We start from the raw sequence: 20,308 nt of genomic DNA, 5'->3' as shown, positions 1-20,308 counted from the left end.
CCATTTGTACAGTTAAATTAACACCGTGTACTAAAGAATGTTCTCAAATGGAGGGGCTGTGACCTAATGTATATCAAACTGAACTAAGCTATACCAGTACCAATCTACACTGTAAAGTCCTCAGTGCTTATTTAAACCATTTAGACCTCGAACACCAATACGTAACTATAGCTTTCAATCCAGGAACTCAGTTTGGTGTAGTTGTTGCTGTATAGAGTATATAGCAACATTATTTTTTATTTTATTAGTAATTTATTTGAATAAAAATGTCAGTTTTTCAGAAAACTTAGGTCAGGATTTAGAAGGCGTTTGTAGAATTGGCCTCAGGTCTGAATGGGTTAACTCAGAGTGTACAACAGATGGTTAAAAATGACAGCCAGCGAATTTGGGAAAGCTCCACAAAACCACAAATGAAACTTAAGCATGACCTCGGACAGCATGACCTCGGACAGCATGACCTCGGAGAGACGGACGGACAGACGAATACCGGAATGGGGAAGTTACAGTCCTGCAAGTCATTGTCACGTACCAATCAATCACTTGATCCTTTACCATAAGTGTGGTAGGTTTACAGTAAATGCTTGTGTGTGCGTGGGTGGTGTCAGCGGTGGAAAAAGTATTCACATGTTTTACTTAAGTAAGAGTATCAATACCGCAATGTCGAAATACTCTGTTACAAGTAAAAGGCAGGTAATAAAAATGTACTTGAGTAAAAGTACAAAAGATTGGCATCAAAATAGACTTAAAGTACCAAAAGTACTCAGTACGCAGAATGTCCCATTTCAAGTTTTCAAAAAAAATGTTTGAAAATACCAGATCTACAAGCTCACAACGCGTCGAGAGGCGACGCGTTGTGAGCTTATAGATCGACTATTTTCAAATAGCCAAAATATACATAGAGCTTAAGTGGTTAATGTATGTTTAGTAATAATAATCAAAATCAACAAAGTAAGTAGTAACTAACGTTTTTTAAATAATTGTATTGGAGTGAAAGTATAATATTTTCCTCAGAGATAGAGAAGTAGAAGTAAAAGTATTGAAAATTGGAAATACTCCACTAAAGTAAAAAAAAATTGCTCAAAATTGTACTTAAGTACAGTACTTACATGTACTTGGTTACTTTTTTTAAAAACTTTTTCTGTGCGTGTGGGTGCGTGCGTGCGTGCGTGCGTGCGTGTGTGTGTGTGTGTGCGTGCGACTGCAAACAAAAGAACTCAACAACAACGGATGTCTGAGATGTCATGCCAGTCGTTGTGAAGGGCCTGAGCCTCTAAAGACATGACTTACTCTTTGGTGGAAAAAGGTCAACGGCCCAAGGTAAAAACTGAGGTTAAGGTCAAAATGACAAACATAATCATGTCATATTATCTCAAGGGACAGAGACATATAGGTATTAGGTAGGTAGAATAATGAAGCCTAGTTTATGCTCCATCGTATGACGAGTGGAGTGGAAGTAAAAACTATTGAAAATTGTAAATATAGGAAAAAAAATCCTCCAAATTGTATCTTATAAGTACAGTACTCAAGTAAATGTACTTAGTAACTAGTTACTATTTCTGTCCATGAAGTCACATTCTGCCATCGCATGAAGTCATCAAGTACATACATCTGTCTGTGAACAAATTAACTTGCTGAGCAGACCTTATTGGTGGGAATGTTATACTGTAAGCACTGCCCTGAAGAGAACCTCACACTGTGCAGTATATGTGGCTTAGGGGGGGCCTGGTGAAGGCTTAGCCCCCCCTGGAGCCGTCACTGATGTTTGGGTCTACCAAAACAAACAGTGACAACACCAACATACAGCGAGAGGACAATGTGTTTCTACAGGTAAACACCTTCACACTGCTCCAGTGTGTTTCTACAGGTAAACACCTTCACACTGCTCCAGTGTGTTTCTACAGGTAAACACCTTCACACTGCTCCAGTGGCTGATAACTGCTGCTATAGAGGGTAATTATTTGTAAAAAGAAAATCTAAAATCATTATTTTCTTATGTAAACACAGGGCAAAGTTACGTACTATGCCTTTTAATTATACAATGCACAAGTAAATAAACAATACAAACTTTTCTTTATTTTAGTTAACCTCTTAAAGGGGAAATCCACCCATTTTCAATATTTAACTATGTCATTAATATAGCATAAAGGAGTTGTGTGGAAATAAGAAAAAAGTTCCCCCCTTTTCTTTTTGCCTTGAACTGGAGGATTGATTGTGAGTTTAACATTGCAAATTACAACGTGATGACTCATCATGTTGTAATTTGCAATGTTAAACCCACAATCAATCCTCCAGTTCAAGGCAACACAGAAAGGGGGGAACTTTTTTCTTATTTCCACACAACTCCTTTATGCTATATTAATGACATAGTTAAATATTGAAAATGGGTGGATTTCCCCTTTAAGCCCTATTCCAAAAGAACATCTAAAATAGCCAATCTACAAGGTCGAAAAGCATCACATACGTAATCACTTTAAGTTTTCGAAAGTGATACAAAAATTAATCGGGACGTAAGTCCTGTATAATTGATATTGATGTCGTCAAAAAAGTCAAATAACGGTCGATATATATGGACCAGACGGATATGTGGGTCGGGTAGGCCTGTCACAATTATTACATAATAATCAACTGATCACATTTATTTGAGATCATCGATTCGTTTTTGCATAATCGTCATAATCGTTTCATGTCGGAAATGTTAATATATTTTCAAACATTTTCAAAAATAGTGTAAAATGCCGATCTACAAGCTCACAACGTAGATCTACAAGCTCACAACGTAGATCGGCTATTTTCACCGTTTTTTTTTTTTTAAGTATTCACCTGTTTCCTAGGCTGTGTGTTTTCCACTTCCTGTCGATTTGATCCAATGAAATCCAATGAAACTGGTCAGATGACCAATGATATCCAATGAAATCGACAGGAGGTGGAAAACACACAGCCTATAGGAAACAGGTGAATAAAGCAATCAAATATGTAATTATTAGTCATAATCCTCCCTGTGCAACTTTTGTTTAGGAAGCCCTAAGAGCCTAACAGATGGCGATCGCAATAATTTGAGCGACAATTTATCGTAACAGTAAAGTCGTGACAGCCCCCCCCCCTCAAGTTGTAACGCTATTTTTAGGAGCAACAACATCAACACGCTTCAAAGCAAAGCCAGGAGTTCAAGTTCAAATGAGTTCAAGTTCAATTCTTGACAGCTTCACACCTGCTATTGGTTGTTCAGAAGAGATGGCTGGGATTTAAAAAAAAAAATCTTCCCGTAACCATAACAACAATAATCCATTGAGACCAGGAACGCACACTGTGTCGTTTTAAGATTTCTTTGGCTATTCAAGAATGGCAGATCTACAAGCTCACAGCGCGACACCTTGTGCTGTGCTATGAGCTCGTAGGAACGCATCTGTGTCGCGTCTTTTTGATTTGAGGTAAAAAAAGCATTATTTTACACTTTGGCTATTCAAAAATAGCAGATCTACAAGCTCATAGTGCGGCTATGAGCTTGTAGATCTGCTATTTTTGAGAAATCGTAAAAATGTGTGCAAATCTATTTTTTTCAAGCAAACATTTGTAAAGCAAATCTTTACTTCTGGGGGGCTCCTGGAACAAAACATTTTGAGATGGGGGTCCTTGGCCAAATGCATATACATTTTGGGGGTCCTTGACATGAAATAGTTTGGGAACCACTGACATAGTAACACGTTTTTATTAGACATTCTAAAAAAAGACATTTTGTAGAATCAGAACCTCAGGTCTTAATGGGTTAGCCCCATTGTAGATCTGCTATTTTGTGCGTTCCTGGTCTTAATGGGTTAAAAGGGAGTTTGTTTTCAACGCTGCTGGAGATTCTAAACCAACATGGTAGCTGTGAGCTAATTATCGTTAGCTCGCATTATCATTCCTGCAATAAAACGTAAGACTGCCTTCCTCCTTCCTCCTTCCCGTTTTATGACCTGACAGCTGACAGTGTGACACAGCTTTATTGGGTTCCACTCGATCCCTCAAGTAAGGGCAATTCTCATTGGCTCTAGCCAGTAGCCAATGAGAATTGCCCTTACTTGGCATCACCAGGACAATTCTCATTGGCTAATTGGCTAGTGGCATCACCAGGACAATTCTCATTGGCTAATTGGTTAGTGTTATCACCAGGACAATTCTCATTGGCTAATTGGCTAGTGGCATGACAAGGACAATTCTCATTGGCTAATTGGCTAGTGGCATCACCTCATTGGTCAACACTGGCCTCCATGTTCAGAAACAGTGCAATGAAAGCCATAATAATCGGCCTGGGCCGCAGTATGGCAACAGTGTTGCCAGATTCTGTGCGACGCGTTGTGAGCTTGTAGATCTGCTATTTTCAAATAAGATCTTGAGGGGAAATTATAATAAGCAGATCTGGCAACCCTGGTCACCCCCCCCCCCCCCCCCCATCTCTCTCTCTCCATTTCCTGTCAGTCTACTGTGATCTATCAATAAGATGGGCCAAAAAAATATCTTTGGAAAAAAAAAGGAGAGAGAGAGAGAGAGAGAGAGAGAGAGAGAGAGAGAGAGAGAGAGAGAGAGAGAGAAGCCATAATATTGCTGCTGTCGTCGGGCAGAAACCTTGTATCTCATCTCCTTTCTCATGAATTAACCCTAGTCCTACTTCGTCATACAAGAGTGTCGCACAAAAAGCAGTGGAAATAGCAGATCTACGAGACCTTGTAGATTGAAAAGTTCCAATATTTTTTCCCCTCCACCTCCGCCCCATGGGTGTGTATTGTGTATGGGCGTGCATCACCGTGCATGTGTGAGTGTGGCTTCAGGAAGTAAATTCCTAGCCTCGATCTCCAGGCTTTTATTTTTTAGTTTTGCTAAAAAATAAAAGCTTGGAAATTCCTGTCCCAGCTGTTGGTACGCAATTTCGCAAAAGCGCCTCGTGTCGTCTGATGTGCCGCGCAGCATTTATTTTGGGTGCGAATGCGCACCTGCACACCAGTTATGTGCACCCCTGGTTATGGTTGTGGACATACAAGGTTTTCCACCCGACAGAGACGATATGCAGATAAACACAGTACTGAGACTCTATAGTCTCTGTCGGGTGGAAAAACCATGTCCAAAACTGTCAAATTCAAAAGCATCAAAAGTAAAGAAGCTCAAAGGGTATTCATTTTCGAAAAAGCCCAGAAAGTTAGAATATGGAGATAGGAGGTTTCTGCTCCTCCATCAACAGGAGGATGATTGCTTTGCCATCTGCAAGACAGACCACAGGGTCATTAATGATGATCCAGCACAGACAATTACAAACACATTAATTAATTTCCTTTTTCAAATTAGCAACTGAATTAATTGACTAAAACCCCAGATCCGATTTCTAGAACCTAAGTGAGCGATGGAGCGCTGTTCCCTTGTTCCCCTCGAGCCTCCACACCCTCCCTGCCTGCGGACAACAACTAAATGGTGACGCGTGTTTTTTTGTTTGTTTGCTGAATCTGCATACGGTAAGAGAGTACAAGCGTCTATTAGGTCAGGTGACTCATACATACAAACAAGACAAGAGGACAATACTGAAAAAGAAAGGTGCGCTCAGCGGATGGCAAATCTCCGCCAGAGAAACTCTGACGTCATGTTGATATATATATATAAGATATAGATTTCATATACGGCTCCCTATTTGGGCAATAAGACAGATGATCAGCGGTTCAGGTGGATCAGTGGGATGGTGGATCATGAACTCATCCTTGGACAGACAGACAGACAGACAGACAGACAGACAGACAGACAGACAGACAGACAGATACAAACTAGGGCTGGTAAATTAATATTCGAATTTCGAATGTTCCTCGAATATGGGGGAAATATGTATATTCAAATATGAAAATTAATATTCGAATTCCATGTTTATTTGACGGGAACAATACAAAAAACAATGTATTATTGGATCCAAGCACTTGATAGCACTTGGTTGTTTTTTGTTTGTTTCCCTGTCAAATAAACATGTAAAAAAAGAAGATATTAGTTAATAATAATTGAATATAGTCAAATATCTGCCAATTTTAAGACCAATATTCTAATATCATTTCTGAGGAAAGTTACCAGCCATAACACACACAGACCAACACACGGGGGTAAAAACATAATCTCCCCCCTACCATGGCCCTGGTGGAGTTATAAAAACAACATTTCCAAATAGAAAAACAGACGTAGGAAGTGCTGTATGCACCCCCCCCCCCCCCACACCTAACAGCTGTGTGGACCCCAACATAACAGAGCATCAGTGCATCCATCCATCCATCCATCCAGCCAAAAAGAGGATATGACCCCCCCCCACCCCCCCCACCCCACAATGAGGAAGTGGTGTCAGACATTCCGCACATGCCTTTTAAGTCACACCCACTTTTGATCATGTGTCAATTAGTCACCAAGTCACCTGACACATTGTTATTGCCCGTGTTTAGATTTTCGAGGAAAAGGCAACCTTACTCTGTCCAGACCAGTACAAACACAATATGACCCACTGACACCTTTTTTTCACCCACTAAGACCTGAGCCCGATTTTACAAATGCCTTCTAAACCAATAGCTCTCAAACTTTTTCAGTGCCAAGAAAAGATTATATGTATTTTATTTGGCCGCAGACGGCCATCTGAAAATGATTTGTGCCAGGGACCCCCAGAAGAGAAGATTTGAGTTAAAGAAAATTAATAGAAATGGTCATAGCGTGGCTATGAGCTTGTAGATCTGCTAAAAAAAATGTTTTATCGTGGACAATTTTTGCAAATACTTGAATATGTCGCGTACATTTTTAACTCAAATCTGGGGGTCCCTGGAACCAGATATTTTGAAATGGGGGTCCACGGCGCCTTTACATGGAAAAGTTGGAGCACCACTGATATCGCAACATACTGTAGGACTTAGGATTTAAAAAACATTTTTACATTATGTATTTGCCCGCGGACCCCCATCTCAAAGCGTTTTGTTCCAGGGACCCCCCCAGAAGCAAAGATTTGAGTTACAAATGTTCGCTTTATCCACTCGCACACATTTTCAACATTTTTCAAAAATAGCCAAAGAAATCTTAAAATGACATGGTATCCGTGTCCCGGATAGAATGGGTTCAAAGCCAGGGTGCGCCTGCACTTTGCGCCGGGTTCGAGATAGCCCCCCCCCCTCTCCCCCCTCCCCTCCCAACGCACTCAGGGTGTTTAGTGGGTGACGACGTTACATAGTCATCATGCTGGGTGCTCAGAGCACCCTGCTTGGCTCATGGAACCATGGCTCCTGGTCATAGGATATGTGAACCATATGGCCAATGGACCATCGCTTTGTTTACACACTGCTGCTGCCTGTTCACACTACAGTGCGTGTGCGTGTGCGTGTGCGTGTGTGTGTGTGTGTGTGTGTGTGTGTATAACTATACTTGTGAGGACCCAATACCCCCACAAATGGAAAAAAAAAATATATTTTAGAGAAAAAAAATCAGGTTGGGTTCAGGATTAGGATTATTAATTAAGTACATTTAAATTAGGTTTAGGGTTAGTATATTTAGAGGTTGGAATTTATAGAGTTAAACATGATTTATACTCGAGTTGCTTGCTAGTGTCGTGCACCGAAACATAGCCGATCTATAAGCTCACATGGCAAGTATGGCAATACAAAACCTGTGTGTGTGTGTGTGTGTGTGTGTGTGTGTGTGTGTGTGTGTGTGTGTGTGTGTGTGTGTGTGTGTGTGTGTGTGTGTGTGTGTGTGTGTGTGTGTGTGTGTGTGTGTGTGTTTACTCCCCATTACCGTCACTTAGAAGAGGACATGAGACCAATGAGGCTGAAGGTATATAAGCCACACCCACTTTTCCACACGCGCGCGCACACGCACACACACACACACACACACACACACGGATACCAGGATGTCCGCCACTAATATCGTTGTTGTCGTCGGGCATAAACCTCTTATCTCGGCCCAGACCACTGGCATAGCGGTCCCGGCTCTAATGTAGCAGCCTGACAGTTCGAGTCCTGAGGCCTTTGCTGCGTGTCTCTCCCCCGTTTCATGTCTAACTTCACTTCACTATCAATAGAGCCATAAAAAGCCCCAAATAAGCCTCTTATACTCCATATATAGCATCAAAAGTAGCAGATCTACAAGCTCAAATATATATTGGCCTTGTAATGCATGAGGGGGCTGTGTTTCTCCAAAAACTTTAAAAAGAAATTATAATATTTTCTATATTTTTGGAAAATGGAAACATTTAATACAACACAAAGACTTCAATAAAATAAATGGAAAAAAGGCATGAGCCTGGCCTCCCTAGGCTGGTGGGGGGAGTGTAGCGCCCAGGATCACTTAGCAAATTGGCACCGGGTGAAAAAAGGGTTACAAAATCGGACAACATTTTTTTTAATTAAAAAAAAAAAAATGGAAAAAAGTACTTGGAAAAAACACGGCCCCCTCACATATTAGAACAGGGGTGATGCAACTTTAATGATGGAGAGGGCCACTATATTTGCACACTCACTCTAGAGGTCCACATTGCATATACTGTCGGGCCATTCTATGTCACACAAAAGTTGCAAAAATAGCAGATCTACAAGCTCAAAATGCGTCGCAGCGCGACGCATTTTGAGCTTGTAGATCTGCTATTTTTGCTATTTTGGAACTGGAATCCAGATTTATTGTTTTATCGTTTTATTGTTTTTTAATTGGAATCCTGAAAAGATTTTTTTTCATTTAAAAAGGTAGGGTAAGTGATATTTTTTGGTTAAAACAAAAAGTATTTTGTTAAAAGGTTAAAGCTCTCTATCTCTGTTCAATTCCTTGCAAGTTTTCCTTACAAGTTTTCAATCGGAGATACAGTTTCATACTATGAGTATGAAATAATGGTTATAGCTATAATCTAAAATTACACAGATGCGTTCCCGGTCTTTAATGGATTGAAACACAGAGGTTTCTCTACAGACTAGAGTAGATCTCCTCTAGCATAACAACATCAGAGTGGGGCTGGTTGGTGTGTAACCTGACTCTGTGTCCAGTAAACAGTAAAGCAGCTGGTCAGAGGTTCTGCTGCCCAGTGGAACACACAGTGTGACCAGTGTGTCACATAGTGCTGCACGTCACCTCTGACCTGTGACCTGCGACCCCCCAGTGAACTCGCTTACCCCGCTGACTTCACTCTACTCAGTACTCTATCCTCTACCATCAGTGGTTCAGTTAAGAACTATCAGGTCGGGACCAAAAGTGATAGATATGTCAAAAGATTTTCAATTTTGAAAAAGTGCTTAAAAAGGTAGCGTAAGTGATATGTTTTTGGTCGAAGCAAAAAGTGTTTTTGTTAAGAGGCACTATATTCTGATAGTAATCATTGCTATAGAGTGTTATGTTCAGTAACAGGTGTCTCTCTAGTTCTTTAATAAACAGAAAATTCATTTTCAGGTAGGTGGCCAATCTTCAGCCAATCAGGAGAGAGTAGCCATTTACCTTAAATGTTATAGTTCTTCGTGTCATCATTTACAACATTCACGTTTATCCTGTGTCCTGTGTGAGTTCTCTCTCCTGATTGGATACAATTGGTATCCTGTCCTGAAAATGCATTTTCTGTTTAATAAAGACCTGCAGTGGAGAGACATTGGAGACTACTGTTACTGAACAAACACTCTATACAGCAATGAGTACTATCAGTTATTCTGAAAGGGTTCTGTTTGGGTCACCGGCGGGGAGACATCAAATGTACCTTTTGGGTCTTTCTTTAGCGGAAAGGTTTGGAAACCCATGCTCTAACTACGACCCCACTGCACAACAACATTGTTTTCTCACTCAACAGTAAACAAACCAACATACACAGAAGTGTATAGAGGGTATCTGACATTTATAAAGTGACAATTTAATTACTTTTAAGACCTTTTTATTACCAAATTGTCAAATATTACGTAAGAAAGAGGAAAATATTGTTACAATAGCCGATCTACAAGCTCACAACATCTCACAGACAGTGCGAGGCGTTGTGAGCTTGTAGATCGGCTATTTTCACAATATTTATCTGTGGAACCGAGTCAAACTAAATGTAATGCCTGCAATTCCAAGTGCTTGTCAGGGTGGGGGTCCCCAGTTCAAATATGATTATTTTGGGGGGTCACAGCCTGAGAAGTTTGGGAACCCTTGCACTACAACACTGCGAGCTCCGCTAACTCACACACTGTTACAATCTTCAATTAAGACTTAATTAAGTAGACTTGTGTAAGAGGCTCGATCTTCTCTACAGAGACATACAGTCAGAGTCCTAAATGAGCATGAAAACCTTGTCAACAAATGACACGGGTCAAAAGGTCACATAGGTCGAGTGCAAAGAAAACAATGAACTATGAACCCATCATGACCTGTTCAGGGTCACCAACATACAATGTACTGTACAGTATAGAGCAGGGGGGGGGGGGGTCTTCAAGGTTGTTCAGGCCAAGGACCCCTTAGCTGACAGAGAAATGAAGCAGGGACCCTTTAGCTGACAGAGAGATGAAGCAGGGACCCCTTAGCTGACAGAGAAATGAAGCAGGGACCCCTTACGCTGACAGAGAGATGAAGCAGGGACCCCTTAGCTGACAGAGAAATGAAGCAGGGACCCCTTACGCTGACAGAGAGATGAAGCAGGGACCCCTTAGCTGACAGAGAGATGAAGCAGGGACCCCTTAGCTGACAGAGAAATGAAGCAGGGACCCCTTACGCTGACAGAGAGATGAAGCAGGGACCCCTTACGCTGACAGAGAGATGAAGCAGGGACCCTTTAGCTGACAGAGAGATGAAGCAGGGACCCCTTAGCTGACAGAGAAATGAAGCAGGGACCCCTTACGCTGACAGAGAAATGAAGCAGGGACCCTTTAGCTGACAGAGAGATGAAGCAGGGACCCCTTAGCTGACAGAGAAATGAAGCAGGGACCCCTTACGCTGACAGAGAGATGAAGCAGGGACCCCTTAGCTGACAGAGAAATGAAGCAGGGACCCCTTACGCTGACAGAGAGATGAAGCAGGGACCCCTTAGCTGACAGAGAGATGAAGCAGGGACCCCTTAGCTGACAGAAAAATGAAGCAGGGACCCCTTACGCTGACAGAGAGATGAAGCAGGGACCCCTTAGCTGACAGAGAAATGAAGCAGGGACCCCTTACGCTGACAGAGAGATGAAGCAGGGACCCCTTAGCTGACAGAGAGATGAAGCAGGGACCCTTTAGCTGACAGAGAGATGAAGCAGGGACCCCTTAGCTGACAGAGAAATGAAGCAGGGACCCCTTACGCTGACAGAGAAATGAAGCAGGGACCCCTTAGCTGACACAGAGATGAAGCAGGGACCACTTAGCTGACAGAGAGATGAAGCAGGGACCCCTTAGCTGACACAGAGATGAAGCAGGGACCACTTAGCTGACAGAGAGATGAAGCAGGGACCCCCACTACATATTGTTGAAATTGTGTTGCAGATTAAACTTTTTCATAGATTTCATAGAGCTTGTTTGACAACACTGTCATCGGTGTGTATGTTGGATTCATGTTAATGTGTATTCAATACTTAGTAAACTTGACCTTTGGCTCTGTACTTGGTCTGCTCTTTTTCCCCCTCTACACCAAACCACTTTGCTGAAAATAGCAGATCTACAAGCTCACAACGCGTCGCAGCGCGAGGCGTCGTAGCATTTTTTTCCTACTTTTCGCATGTTTCACATATTTTGCATATTTCCGCATATTTCGCAACTTTTTGCATATTTCACAACTTCCCACAATTTCACTGCATATAAAACAACATATAACCCCACCCAGCATATTCCATTGCAAGGATATTTGCCCACGTTTTTCTGGAGGGTCTAATAATATATAGCCGGGGTCTTCAACAGGGGGTCCGGGACCCCTAGGGGGTCCTCAGAGTTACTACAGGGGGTCCGCCAAATCTTTATGTGATCTGATTTTTTTTTTTTTTTACCTTAACCACTTGAACCCTAGCATCCCTTTTCTGAGGAGAACTATAGCCAAAAAATAGCAGATCTACAAGCTCTCAACGCCTCGCGCTGCGAGGCGTTGCGAGCTTGTAGATCTGCTATTTTTGGCAAAGAGTTATAGGTGCAGAGGGGGAAAAGAGCAGTAAACGTAAACAAAAAAAGTTGAATCCAAAACACAATTTTATACAATATAGAGTAGGGGGTCCCTGCTTCATCTCTCTCTCAGCTAGGGGGTCCTTGACCTGAAAACGTTGAAGACCCCTGATATATAGTGTATTTACCAGAACAGGGAGGGGGGGGGACAGTCACAGGGAGAGGGAGAAGGCTGGCTTGGAGGAGAGCTGTTGTTATTCAAAAAGAGAAGGTTGACCATTTACAGAAAGGGGGGGGAGGGTCTGAGGTCCAAACTAGCCAAGCAGTGGACGTTCCTTTTGAACGACCACTGAGACGACCAATTAAATCATTTGTTATCGCAATTATTTGTGTGACAATTAATCGTCAAGTAAAATGTCTAAAATTAATATTGTTGTTGTCGGGCAGAAACCTCATATCTCCATATCAATTTCTTTCGGTAAATTAACAGCCCTACTTGATCATACTACACACAAAAGCATCAAAAGTAGCAGATCTACAAGCTCAACACACGACAGAGACGATATACTGATGCACAAGAAAATAACTATTGCACAACTGTAGCATTGAAGAATTATATAATTATGCTGATGTCTAATCTTAACTGGTTTGTTTGTACAACAAAAAGGCTTCTCTTTCTCTACCAAATAAAACAATGGAAAAGTATGAATTCACACAGAGAGAGAGAGAGAGAGAGAGAGAGAGAGAGAGAGAGAGAGAGAGAGAGAGAGAGAGAGAGAGAGAGAGAGAGAGAGAAAGAGAGAGAGAAAGAGAGAGAGAAAGAGAGAGAGAGAGAGAGAGAGAGAGAGAATGCGGGAGCCCTCTGACCTCCAGGTGCACCTGTGTGTGTGTGTGTGTGTGTGTGTGTGTGTGTGTGTGTGTGTGTGTGTGTGTGTGTGTGTGTGTGTGTGTGTGTGTGTGTGTGTGTGTGTGTGTGTGTGTGTGTGTGTGTGTGTGTGTACATTCCTGTGTGTGGGGGTGTGTGCGGCTGTGTGTGTGTGTGTCCTGTATTAGCAGTGCTAGAGGGAACTTCCGACAACAGAGCTGTGAGTGTTTTTATCAGTAGCAGCCGTCAACTGTTCAGATACAAAGAGTTATAAGACTTAAAGAGTTAAATCCACTTCTTTAGGGTTAGGGTTCCCTCAGTCTGTGTGTGTGTGTGTGAGACTCAAACCAAAACGTAATAATAATACATGCATACTACTTATCTCAACCTAGAATAATAAAACATACTACAGGTATTACTGCACACACGTCATGAAGGAGATAAAGTTGTTGGACAGGTACAACCTGCTCTAGTAAAGTTCAGCATTAACCCATTGAGACCTGAAGCCGATTCTACATGTCTCCTAAATCTCAACAGTTTTCTGAAAAACGTATGTTTCTATATCAGTGGTGCTCAATCTTTTTCATGTCAAGGACCCCCAAAATTATATGTATTTGGCCGAGGACCCCCATGAAAATATTCTGTTCCAGGGACCCCCCATAAGCAAAGATTGGAGTTAAAAATGTTCGCTTTAAAAATATATATATTCAAAGATTTGCGAACATTTTCACGATTTTTCAAAAATAGCAGATCTACAAGCTCGTAGCGCGGCACTCGGTGCCGCGCTATGAGCTTGTAGATCTGCTATTTTTGAATAGCCCAAAGTGTAAAATAATGCTTTTTAGCTCAAATCTAAAAATGACACAGTTCCAGGTCTTAAATGGTTAAGTGAGCAGGGTTGGACCTAAGTATAATTACTTGAGTACTCTACTTAAGTACATTTTTGGAGGATTTTGTTTTTTCAAACTCAGGACTTTCACTTTGCTATGGATACAGATTAGAACAGTGATCCACTATGGATACAGATTAGAACAGTGATCCACTATGGATACAGATTAGAACAGTGATCCACTATGGATACAGATTAGGACAGTGATCCACTATGGATACAGATTAGGACAGTGATCCACTATGGATACAGATTAGAACAGTGATCCACTATGGATACAGATTAGGACAGTGATCCACTATGGATACAGATTAGAACAGTGATCCACTATGGATACAGATTAGAACAGTGATCCACTATGGATACAGATTAGAACAGTGATCCACTATGGCTACAGATTAGAACAGTGATCCACTATGGATACAGATTAGGACAGTGATCCACTATGGATACAGATTAGAACAGTGATCCACTATGGCTACAGATTAGAACAGTGATCCACTATGGATACAGATTAGAACAGTGATCCACTATGGATACAGATTAGAACAGTGATCCACTATGGATACAGATTAGAACAGTGATCCACTATGGATACAGATTAGGACAGTGATCCACTATGGATACAGATTAGACAGTGATCCACTATGGATACAGATTAGGACAGTGATCCACTATGGATACAGATTAGGACAGTGATCCACTATGGATACAGATTATTAGACAGTGATCCACTATGGATACAGATTAGGACAGTGATCCACTATGGATACAGATTATTAGACAGTGATCCACTATGGATACAGATTATTAGACAGTGATCCACTATGGATACAGATTAGGACAGTGATCCACTATGGCACAGTGGATCACTGTCCTAAAAGGCTGTTTTGTTGTCTCCACCAGGCCAAAGGCTTGGATCCTGGACAACAGGGGCACGGCCACTGAGTTCTGATTCAAATCAACAGCCAATGAAGAAAAGGGGGCGGGATCCACATGCAGTGCGTGTTGCATCTAAATAAGATCGACGGGAAGCAATTTCCCCTTGAGAAATTGCGGCCGCCATTGTTGTGTACTGCTGTTTGCCTCTCGTCGGACTTTTTAGACGAGTTGCACAGCTCCAGACTGGTAAGAGGCGTGTCCGCTCAGATTCTGAGCGTAAGTTACATCCCGCCCCCAAATACCAGGGCTCTGGCCCAGAAGTTCCTCGCCAGAGCTGGCGAAAACTTCTGGGAACTCAGATTAGTGAACACCTAACATGGTGTAATATAAATAGGTATGCATGGTGCAATATGTAATATAAATAGGTAAGACAGAATTAACCAGGAACAGTTTTACCACCTGGCCTGGCGCTCCGAGGAGCACATTTTCTAGTTTTTGCTGTTGTGCCTCAAAACATTCCTGTTCAGAGTTTTCTTTTTTTAAGCTGTTGTTCTCTGTGTGTGTGTGTGTGTGTGTGTGTGTGTGTGTGTGTGTGTGTGTGTGTGTGTGTGTGTGTGTGTGTGTGTGTGTGTGTGTGTGTGTGTGTGTGTGTGTGTGTGTGTGTGTGTGTGTGTGTGTGTGTGTGTGTGTGTGTGTACTATGCACATGATCCCATGCAGTTTAAAGCCGCAACCTGCAATTTATTTTTAATGACTAAAAAAAGGTTATTTTAAGCACTCTGTATGGTAGAGTATGTTAATACAATATTAAATAAAACAATATGATAAAAGCATGGACTGTCTGGTGGTCTCTCACACAGGAGACCTGCTTTCTAATCCTGAGTGGGACATAAGACTTACGGATCACAGCTTTATAGAGATGGTAGATAGCTGCATCACCAAGCTGAAATCTTCTATTAATGGATACTGACTTTGTGCATTGTCTTTATGTTGCAATGGGGGGGTGGGGGGGCGGGGGGGTCATCTGGCATGTCTATATAGCACTGCTTTTCAAACTTTTTCATGTCAAGAAACCCCAAAGCAAAGTGATATTATCTTGGCCGCAGACCCCCCCTCCTCCCATCTGAAAATGTTTTGTGCCAGGGACCACCTCCTCCAGAAGCAAAGATTTGAGTTCAAAATGTTCACTTTAAAATATATACAGTATTCAAAGATTTGCACAAATAGCAAAAAAATAGCAGATCTACAAGCTGTTGTGAGCTTGTAGATCTGCTATTTTCTGCTGCTTTTGTTTTGAGTAAACCTGTAGGCATTTGTTTACAAAAAACTAAACCTAAGAAGCTGAAATATGGAGATGCAAGGTTTCTGCCCGGTAACAACGATTTACTGTAAAGTTGAACAAAGAATGAAAGTAGATGATTCCAGTAAATAGCAGAGGATTTCCTCTCGACACTGAAGCTTGAAAACTCTGTTATTATCTGACGCTTGGTGTTCCTCTGTCTATTGAAGTGTACATGGATAATAATAATAATAATAATAATAATAATAATAATAATAATAATGCGTTCCTATGTGTACATTGAAGTGTACATTGAAGCAGTGGTTCTCAAACTTTTTCATGTCAAGGACCCCCAAATTGACACTTATTACCCCACGGACCCCCATTTGAAAAGATAAGCCAGGGACCCCCATAAGAGAAGATTTTTACGGCTCTCTAGCAGTGATTCTCAACCATTTTAATTTCGTAATTTCGTTAGGGTCCATTTGGTTCCATTTGTACACTCTCAGAGTTACAGACCCATAAGGGTCCATTTGGTGCCTAATCTATCATTTAGCTGGGGACCCCCTGGAACTCCCTCAAATACCCCTGGGGGTCCTCGGACCCCACTTTGAGAACCAATGCATTGAAGTGTACATTGAAGTGTACATACATGTGTTCACAGATGATCCCTCGTCAGCCTGGAAGGTCAGGAGCCACAGGCAGAGGTCAAAAGGTCACAGAGAGTGTTAGTGTGACATGAGCTGGTACGGATGTTCTAAAGTCACACACCACGTCGCGCCACGCTGGGATTAAAATTAGCCCCGTTTTTATACCACAGGCCTTAAAGGCATAGGGTATGTAGCTTTTCCCTGTGTTTACATAAGAAAACATAAGGAAACAATAACACCAATCATTTCCCTATAAAGCAGCAGTCATCAGGCACTACAGTAGTGTGGTGGTGTTTACCTAATGAAACACATTGTCCTCTCTTTGTATGTTGTTGTTTTCAATGTTTGCTTTGGTAGACGCCCCAAAAACATCCCGTCTACCAAAACAAACAGTGAAAACACACTAAACACAACAATGTGTTTCTATAGGTAAACACTGTAGTGTATTGTGTGTCTGCAGGTAAACACCACCACACTACTGTAGTGGCTGATGACTGCTGGTATAGAGAGAAATGATTGGTAAAAAATATATATGTATTGTTTTGTTATGTAAACACAGGGCAAAGTTACATACTACAGTATGCCATTAAAGGACCACTTCACCCATTTTCAACCTAAGTATCTTCATATAATTGGTCCTCACTAATGCTCATGAAAAGATAGGAACCATCTCTGTCATACTCACTGTGTGTCTCAGAGGAGGAAACCTGCCTACACACCAGTGACATCACCGATGGGCAAGTTTGGTCATTTCAAACTAAAAACTTTCCAAACACTTTCGATATTTTTCAAAAATAAATAACAAAAATCACAGATTTACAAGCATGCAGCGCGGCATGAAGTGACGAGCCGTGAGCTTGTAGATCTGCAATTTTGTGGAGAGCCAACGTATAAATGGATAAAGTGGTTAAAAAATTATTGTGATGCTATATATCAACTACTTTTGCTGGGGATCCCAATCCCACCCCCCCCCCCTCCCCCCACACCCCTGGGGGTCTACCTGTTCCTGTTACCCGGTCAGGAGGACATTCTGCTGGCTGTGTGATCAGTGTTAATACTAATATCCATTCATTCTTTCCAGCAAAGTAGTGGTTACATAAGGCAGAGAGGTTTATAGATAGCAGCAGCATAGTGTCTGGGGACTGTCTGTCCCTCTGAAACCCTGTCTGTCCCTCTGACACTCTGCCTACTGAGAACCTACCACTCACTTCTTATGAATTATGACAACAACAACATCAACATAACGAAGAGATTCCATCATCTGCTCTATAACACCTTTCTTTCTCCAGGGTCAAATTGAGATCATGCATTATTGTGTTTTTTTTTTTCCTCAGTGTTTATTAAACTCTGAGTAGTGCATAAATGGAACCAAAAATTTGTTTTGGTTCATTTACAGTGAGTTAGTAGTGATATAATCTCATTTACAGTGAGTTAGTAGTGATATAATCCCATTTACAGTGAGTTAGTAGTGATATAATCTCATTTACAGTGAGTTAGTAGTGATATAATCTCATTTACAGTGAGTTAGTAGTGATATAATCTCACAGCAGTGAGTTAGTAGTGATATAATCTCATTTACAGTGAGTTAGTAGTGATATAATCTCATTTACAGTGAGTTAGTAGTGTTATAATCCCATTTACAGTGAGTTAGCAGTGATATAATCTCGTTGACAGTGCATTAGTAGTGATATAATCTCATTTACAGTGAGTTATAGTGATATAATCCAGTGTTTTTTTATGTTTTATTATTTCTTATTTTATGTATTTATTTATGAAATTATTTTGAAGATTTTTTTATTTGTTTTTAATTTATGAATACAAAAAGGAAAGAAAAAAATATATATTTACTCACGACCCTCAACAATGTGTCCGGGACCCGTTAGTGTTTGAGAGCCAGTGATATAATATATAATCTACTCACTGCTTTGAAGTGAACTTTAGGAGATCAAAGCCTTCGTTTGGAGATTATTTATGTGTGCGTTTCTTCTGGGTCCATTAAACCACACTGTAAAACCCTCAGTGTTTATTTAAGGACTGAGGATGTAGACTCACAATCTGAGACTAAATGAGACTTTTTGGGAGGAATAGGATCTCAACCACAGACAGTAGATCTCAACCACAGACAGTAGATCTCTCAACCACAGACAGTAGATCTCAACCACAGACAGTAGATCTCTCAACCACAGACAGTAGATCACAACCACAGACAGTAGATCACAACCACAGACAGTAGATCTCAACCACAGACAGTAGATCTCAACCACAGACAGTAGATCTCACTACCAGACAGTAGATCTCAACCACAGACAGTAGATCTCTCAACCACAGACAGTAGATCTCAACCACAGACAGTAGATCTCTCAACCACAGACAGTAGATCTCAACCACAGACAGTAGATCTCTCAACCACAGACAGTAGATCACAACCACAGACAGTAGATCTCAACCACAGACAGTAGATCTCAACCACAGACAGTAGATCTCAAACCACAGACAGTAGATCTCAACAAGCTGTTCAGTTGGTTGTGGAGCTCAGTGATAGTGATGGAAAAAGTACCCAAATGCTGTACTTATAAGTAAAAGTATCAATAGTGCAATGTAGAAATACTGATAGAAGTAAAAGTCCTTTTGAGTAAAAGTACAGGACCAAAAGTATAAGTACTCATTATGCAGAAGGTCCTGTATCACAATGTTATAAAGGCCAAACATATAAATACAGACTTTAAGTGGTTAAAAATCTTAATCTAAAAAGTAACTAGTAACTAAAGTTTTCATAAATTATAGTAAAAGTATCATATTTGCCTCTGAGATGTAGTGGAGTAGAAGTAAAAGTACTGAAAACTGGAAATACTCCAGTAAAGTAAGAATACCTCAAAATTGCACTCAAAAGTACAGTACTTGAATAATGAGTACTTGAGTAATTGTACTTAAAGGTACAGTACTTGAATAACAAGTACTTGAGTACTTGTACTTAAGTACTGTACTCGAGTACATGAGTACATGTACTCAGTTACTTTCCCCAGCAGTGAGTTAGTTAGTTAGTTAGTTAGTATAGTGATATAATGTCACTCACCCTCTCTGAAGGTCAGGCAGAACAGATCTGTAAAACGCACTGATGTTGGAGGAACGGATACAAAGTGTCTTCTTAACGGATACAAAGTGTCTTCTTTAGGAACACACTGTGTGATCAAAGCCTTCAAAGTGTCCTTGTTGTTGCGAGCTGTGACGCACCGCTTAGTGGTCCGCTGTCCGGGGGTCCGCCGGGCAGTGGACTGGACGGGGGTCCGGTGTTTCCCTCTCTGACCGTCGACTTGTTGTCACAAGCAGCTCCGAGTCCCTGTTGGGAGCGTCTGTCTGTCTGTATGCCTGTCTGTCCGTCTGTCTGTCTGCCCGCCCGCCGGTCACCTGTCTGACTGTGTGCTCAGTGACAAGCCGGGCCACCACCAATGACAGGACGGGACTACAGTTTTGCACGGGAAGTGTAGTTCTTTTTTGGTTTCTTTTCTCCGCCAGGCCGAAAGGCGTGGCGGAGACGATGTTTTTGCACCGTGTCTGTCCGTCCGTGTGTGTGTCCTGTGTCTGTGTGAAGTGTGAACAGCTATAATCTCCGGCACCGTAGGACCAATCGCAGCGAAACTGTGCACACGCTCTCCCTGGATGCCAGAGCAGAACCTCTGCCCCACATTTTTCAGATTGGCCTGT

The 20,308-nt window shown here is 41.5% G+C and overlaps 1 protein-coding gene across 1 annotated transcript in view; it reads right to left on the bottom strand.

Moving 5' to 3' along the window:
- Positions 1-19,968, bottom strand: part of tfeb (transcription factor EB) — a 90,818-nt gene extending 70,850 nt beyond the window's left edge. The window contains exon 1 of the mRNA XM_084061991.1: positions 19,680-19,968. The gene's annotated coding sequence lies outside the window, so the exon portion shown is untranslated. The remainder of the gene's footprint in view (positions 1-19,679) is intronic.
- Between the last annotated feature and the right edge of the window lie 340 nt (positions 19,969-20,308).

This window comes from Gymnoscopelus microlampas (genome assembly GCF_963454915.1).
Source record: "Gymnoscopelus microlampas genome assembly, chromosome: 7".
In the NCBI taxonomy this organism is placed as follows: domain Eukaryota; kingdom Metazoa; phylum Chordata; class Actinopteri; order Myctophiformes; family Myctophidae; genus Gymnoscopelus; species Gymnoscopelus microlampas.
The sequence above is the reverse complement of the archived record's forward strand: the minus strand, read 5'-3'. Positions and strand labels throughout refer to the sequence as shown.